This window comes from Phaethon lepturus, unplaced genomic scaffold, assembly GCF_000687285.1.
Source record: "Phaethon lepturus isolate BGI_N335 unplaced genomic scaffold, ASM68728v1 scaffold27210, whole genome shotgun sequence".
Taxonomy (NCBI): Eukaryota; Metazoa; Chordata; class Aves; order Phaethontiformes; family Phaethontidae; genus Phaethon; species Phaethon lepturus.
In genome coordinates this window covers 21876-28800 of record NW_010510222.1, presented here as the reverse complement: position 1 = coordinate 28800, position 6925 = coordinate 21876, and positions in this window count along the sequence as shown.

Here is a 6925-nt window from a genome sequence, read left to right as displayed (position 1 = left end):
AGGAATGGATCCGAACTTGTACCTAAACATCTTTTAAGTGACCTTGAGAGAAGTCACTCATATTGAAGATTTTGTGCTTATTGCACTCCCATATTTACAGACCCACGTGACCTGTACATCTGTGCTGGCAGCATCTCTTTACATTTAACATGTTTAATTTTTAAAGAGTTTAGAGAGATCAAATACATCCACGTTATGTGTTAAATACTTTCCAAGCAAGATACGGGTTTGTCAGGGCCTCTGACATTAAAATCACAGTAAGAATTCAGCTCTGTTCCACAAAAAATAGGAACAAACTGCTTCTACTTTGAATTTCCATGCTCCTGCAGAAAACTGTTCTGGGGTTGCCCACTTGATTATTCTCAGAAACAACCCACTGTCTGCACTTTCAGTTTCAGCATCTGCCAGGAAGCAGAAATAGCAGCCATTTCTGCTCTCCTACACAAGTCTATGCAGACTTCATATTTGTTCTCACTACCCTGTGTAACCACCAGAAGGAAGGAATCCAAAGAACTCCACACAGGAGGGTCTTACAAGAGAGCCATAAGACTGGGCTTTCTGCTGGGCTAAAGCTGACTCCAAACAGGGATCCAGCTCTCACTGACAGCAGCCCTAACAAAGTCGACCTCCAGCAAAACTTTGTTAAACCTGAAACTGGATTTTATATTCCATTATGACCCTTCAAAGCAATTAAAATAAAAAGGAATCTCACTAACAGCCTCCTGTGCTGCACTGAGAGTCTGGGTACTTTAAAATTACAGAAGCCTGAAAACTGGAAGTTGGAAGTCAAGCCAGTCCCCTTAATGCCAACCCTTAATGTGATTTTAATGATCCTTACTTTGAGGCAGTGATGATGCAGGTTATGGCTTAAGATGTATTCATCACTCTAGCCACATCTGGATCTTTGTCTTTAAGGAGAATTTAAAAAAAAGGGATTACAAAGTTAAAATGATGTTAATGATTATTAGTCTTGATGAAGCAGTAATGCCAGGTTAGCTGTGTGACAGACAATCCCAGTATCCATTCCATTTGCTTATTAAAGAAAAGCAAAAACCTCTTTGGTAGTAGAAGCATAAGTGTGAAAGCCACAGTAATACAGGGCTTCCTTGTGTTTTCATGATTCTTTTTCATTCCTTGTCATCCAAGTCCTTTACAAACATTAGTTAAATCTTTGCAATTCCTTATCTTCGCTTTCCACCTGAGGAAACTGGAGCAGCCATGGTATTCATCTAAAGGCAGCCCTGAAGATTCATGGTAGAGCTGAGAACAAAGCCCATGTCTTTTGCCTCTCAGTCTTGTTTCCTAAAGCCCTCTTTTTCTCTGCACTTTTCAAATTTCCTCATTTTGAAATGCAGCAGTCTCAAATAAAAAGGTCAATCTCAAACAGTACAAATGTCATTCACTCTTCTACTCCTCCGTTCGAATGGATGTACAGATACAGAAGGTCTGATTGCCTCCATCATGAGTGTGAGAGAGAAACCTTTGGACTCTGCCACAAACAGTTGTGGGTTTGTTTTTTTTCTAGCACAGAAGTTATCTCAATAACAGAATAATAACCCACACACGCCAATGCCCCATTCTAAAAGCCCCAGCATACAAAACAGCCACTACAATCCTGGCATGGGCCCAACACAGCAAAAGCAATGGAGGAGGTAGCAATGTGCAGGTCTGCCTCAGTGAAGAGTGATGGTTAGAAAGCAAGTAAAACTCTTCACAATTTTGCAGTGACACGGGCTCTGCACCACAGCACTTCTGGGTTTTCCAGATGACCATGTATGCACCAGGAACTTAGCTATTGCTATCAGCACCCTGCAGTATATAGAGACATCTTGGGAAGAAAAATCATTTTAATGCCAAAAATACAGTGATCCTTCTATACAACTCTGTCTGGTACAAAATTTGCCAACCTCATAGATAAACTTCACATCAGACTACAGACTGAGCAAGATCTGCAGGTCTGGCCCTGCAATACTAAATTCAACACACAGCTTGAAAATATCATGTATGCTTTATTCATAGCATCTACTTTTAGGAGATGGTGAAGCTTTTCTCAATAGCTTACCAATTACTGCAGAAAACACAGTAATAGTAAACGGTATTAAAATTTCAATCTGCATAGTTGAATGTGTGTTTGCCTTAGCCCAGGCTGCTTACTCTTTATTGTCTTTACTCTTAGAATAGTTGTGTTTTATTTCACAGGAATGTTATACACTTCATCATTTTTGGCATCCATAGTAAACAGTTGTTTGCTGTAGGACTTTGCTATAGGACGTTCCAGATGTTTCAGTAGAAAGGTATAAATACTGAAAAAGCTGGAAATAAATCCTTACTAACTTACTGTTAGGTTCAGTTTGATAAAGCAGAATAAAGTGATGAGGATTAAAAGGGGCAATCCTCGTGAATCTAGAAAACATATTGTAAATACTAAAAACTTATAACTGGATCTTTACCAAGGGATGTAACACACACTGCCGTTACATCAAACTGGAAACGGGGCAACAATTACAGAGATTTGGTGGGCAAGGAAGCGTAGTTTCTTAGTCAGAATAATGTATCAAGCTAGAAAAATGTAAGGAATAGAGCTTCCTATTCCTGGAATTTACATTTAGGGTTTTGACTTCAAAAAGTAAGAACACACAAAAACACTTACACTGCATATAGGAACATACTGATATTGGTGAAGATGTGCTCTTAAACATGCACATATTTAGCCCTTTTTTATTAATTTCATATGACACACAGGCATTGCAAGAATGGCTACGGCTTCGTTTACAATGTTTGCAAAGAATATCTGACTGTTCGTCAGTCACATATTGGGCAGTCAACAGGTTGCCCTGCAACAAATCTCAAAGCATATAAGAGGAAGTGAAAGAGACTGATAAAAATAAAAGCATCAGCTCCAAAATAGCATAACCACCCCCAGCTGCTGCTTCGCCAGTGCTTTGGAGAACCCTCTGGACTTGTTACACTTGTGCACTTTGTAGGTTAAAGATGTTCATGATAATCAGTGAGTGGTAGAGGCTTTAATGTTACTGCCTTAAATATTCTACAAACATAACACACCTGCTAGCTCACAAAGCACATGGTGACAACTTTCAAATATTAACCAGAAAAGGAAAGCATTATTTTTCCAGGAGTGACTTTGTCTGCCATCAGACATATTCCAGAGAAGAAAGGTGGCTTTTCATCAATCCATAATCATTCATATTTTGTCAATGAAAACTGGAATTGCATCCATTGCTACTGAGTCATTTGTATGCATCATTTTTGTTATTAGCATTGTCACAGTGCTATTAGTGGCAATTCTCTGGAACATTTTGATGGTTTGGCGCAGATTCTAATGTGACGACGTATCAGGCACCAACATATAGTCATCATTGTTTGACACCTTAAAGGAGTGTTATTTACCTGATAATTTGGTAGCATCCACAGCTCTCTTTCCCACAGTCATTTGCAAAAGCGTGATGGTACTATACCTTGCCTGAAGACGGCTTATTACAAACCTGTACATATAGGTTAGAACCCACTTGTCAAGGAAAATGTAATTACAGAGGGGCTGTAAGAAATTGACTTTATGACATAATTACCCACATAGACATGGTCCATCACTGTAGAGTAAGCCTCTGGATGAAAACTAGTTCTCCAGGATAAAGCACCTACTAATCCAAAAAAGCTTACATTCACACATCTCTAATGGGACTGTAAATGTACTTGTAAGGAAAAAAAATCCAGGAATGCAGAATGATAGCTCTAGCACAGCTGTTCTAATGAGATCATTTAGACAGTAGTGCATAGGGAAAACTATGATTTTACCTGGAGGGGACCATGTTGGATACTTGGAGAAGTTACTCAGAAGAAGTTCCATTTTTCAAGCAATCAGAGAGCAAAGTATGCCTTGCTGCTGACGACATGAGCCAGGACCTTGGCAGATATCATTACAAGTTCATTCAGACGTCAGGTGCTAGAAAAACAAAATTTGCCATTAGTTGACATTTTCTGTAGCAATTTTCAAGCAGAAAGTGACAGCTGTTCTGCTGGTGCAACAGTAAGTCAGTCCTACGTGTTCTGTAAGGCCAGTATTTAACAAGCTGATCTGAAGTCCTTATAGATTCAGTTTAGCCATGAGCTCAGCCCTGAACTTCATTTCAGTGTCACAAATACTGGAAACTAATTGTGGCTTTCCATCTGGAAGCATTTATGTTTGCAGCAGCAATCTCCCTATACCTGTACCTGTCTCATTAAGGAGGCCAGATGCACCCCAGGTTGCTTCCACTTCGAAAGCTCCAGCATTTCTGACTGGTTCTTTTGTAATGCAAGCAGCAGCTTGAAATCACCATGATAAATCCACAAAAGGGGACTGCCAGTTTTCCTGGGCACTTGGACATCTTGCATTCCTGATGCATCTAAGAGCTCCAATACCCTAAGGTATGCAAAGCATTTACAGTACCAGGAGCAAACCCCCAGCCAGTTCAGTGGATGGCTCTCTGCCATGCTATTCCCATGCCTGCACGGTGCATTAACATGCAAATCCAGAACATCACATATGTTAATGCCTACTAAAAAGACTTTTAATTTCAGGATCTCAACTTAACAAACAAATGGAATTCTGCAGCATCACTGAGGGGAAAACAATTGCATAGCACACGTGATCAAGGAAGACCTTCAGTGATCTGTCGAGTGAATGAACACAAGTGAATGGCAAAGGAAGGAACATGGCCAGGGAGAAGAAAATCAGTTGTGGTAATTCTCCCTGTCCACCTCAGCTTCAGCAGCAAAAATAGTGCAATAGTGAATGATCCGTGACCCTTTGGCTCTGTGACAGCCCACTGCTTTGTTGCAGCAATCCCAGTCTGTTTTGTTTTACCTTGAGCTGTTACTCTCAAGCATCAAGCAGCGTAGATGGTACAAGCGCAGTGACCTCGAGGTCCATACATCTGTTACTCCTGTAACTGCTGCAAAAGCACAGGGGCTGGGTTGGCAGATGGAAGATTTGCCTTTGAAGAGAAATAGGTCAGCTATCAGAAAGTAAAAATAGAGAAACAGATGCAGTCTTCCTTCCCCAGCAGACTGGTACTTTGCTCAAACATACCCTTAGTAGCTGAAGGCACAGCTCCTTGAGACCAATTGCCTGTACATTATGAAAGACAACATTGCCCAGCAGGCTCAAGAGTGTGGCAAGGTCTCTGATCATATAAGGCTGTGACAAGGTACAAGCCAAGCACACTGTAGCAAGAAGCAAGAATTGGAGGGCTCAGCATAAACACTTTGCTTGGGACACACCTCCTAGGGTTTGTGACTATTACAAGAGGGTAATTTTCTGTGGGAAGGCTCCATGCTATTAATTAAATGCTGGAGGAAAGCAGAGAAATAGTGTTATATTTTCATGCAGTTAGTCCATTCACATGTACTCACTAGGATTGCACTGGCTTTTTTCATCCAAGAAGATCTCCCCACAATGACTGTTCTCCTGTTTGTTTCACTGAAACCATTATCCTCCCCCACAGTTCCCATACTGTTTTGAGGTAAGAATTCTAACCCCCATTTAGAAACATAGAATAGTTTGGGTTGGAAGGAACCTTTCAAGGTCATCTAGTCCAACCCTCCTGCAGTAAGCAGGGACATCTTCAACTAGATCAGGTTGCTCAGAGCCCCGTCCAACCTGGCCTTAAATGTGTCCAGGGATGGAGCATCTACCACCTCTCTGGGCAACCTGTGCCAGTGTTTCACCACCCTCGTTGTGAAAAATTTCTTCCTTACATCTAGTCTAAATCTGCCCTCTTTTAGTTTAAAACCATTAACCTTTGTCTTATCGCTAGAGGCCCTATTAAAAAGTCTGTCCCCATCTTTCTTATAAGCCCCTTTTAAGTACTCAAAGGCCACACTAAGGTCTCCCTGGAGCCTTCTCTTCTTCAGGCTAAACAACCCCAATTTAAACCAATTCCAGCTAACAGATAACAAATGAGAGGGAAAAGGAAGAGATGAAAGTGCAAAAAAAGACTTAAAATAACAGGCAGGAGCAAGCACAGGGGATCTCTGATAGCAGGCTGGACTAATCATTAAGACAAGCAACAAAACCAGCACATTTATGTTGGTATGGCTAACAATAACGCAACAGTATACTGTAAAAATCTTTTGAGTATACAGAAATCATGAACCATCAATTCCTACACAGTCCACAGAACTTTTTATCATCTGTGCTGTTTGCATAGCATTAAGATGCAATAAATCCACCTCTAAGCAAAGTATATATAGAAAAGCTTAGTAGTTGTAAGAGGTCAAAGTTTTATATCTTTTAAAGTTAAAAACACTATAAAACCTGCGAGATTATAACTGAGGCTGTTATATTAAAGGAAATTCTTTGAGATTGCTGGTGAAGAAAGGTGAGAATGTACAAGCCATCCTTCTCATGGTAGAAGGCTATGAGCTTTTTAAAGAACTACTGGGAAACCTCAGTGGATGATACGGTATAGTTGGCGTACGTTGAGTTTTCAGGGTAAGGGAGGGCAACAGCACAAGCCACTTCTTCAAAGCTGACTTGTAACAGCTTGTTTTATCCAAGTAGAAGCCCATGCAGTGAGTGCTTTCCCATTTTTGTTTCACAGAATCCATCCTCCTACCTTAAAGAAATGAGACAAAAATAATAAATAGCCTGTTTAGAGGAGTTACATAGATTGTAGATAATACAATTACCAAAAATTTTAGTAGTCTCTTTACGTATTGGGCTACCTCTGATGGCAGCTCCTTTAAAGACAACAAAGTTACAACATATTGGCCTATTTAGTGAAAAAAATGTGGCTAAAATGCTTAGGGAGAAAGCAATGAGTTGTTCAGCTCTACGCTGACAGCTTGCCTGAAAACAGCAACAGGTGACCTTCTTCAAATAACCCAAGTCAGGTAGCAACTGTGCTAGATGCAGAAGTCTGGT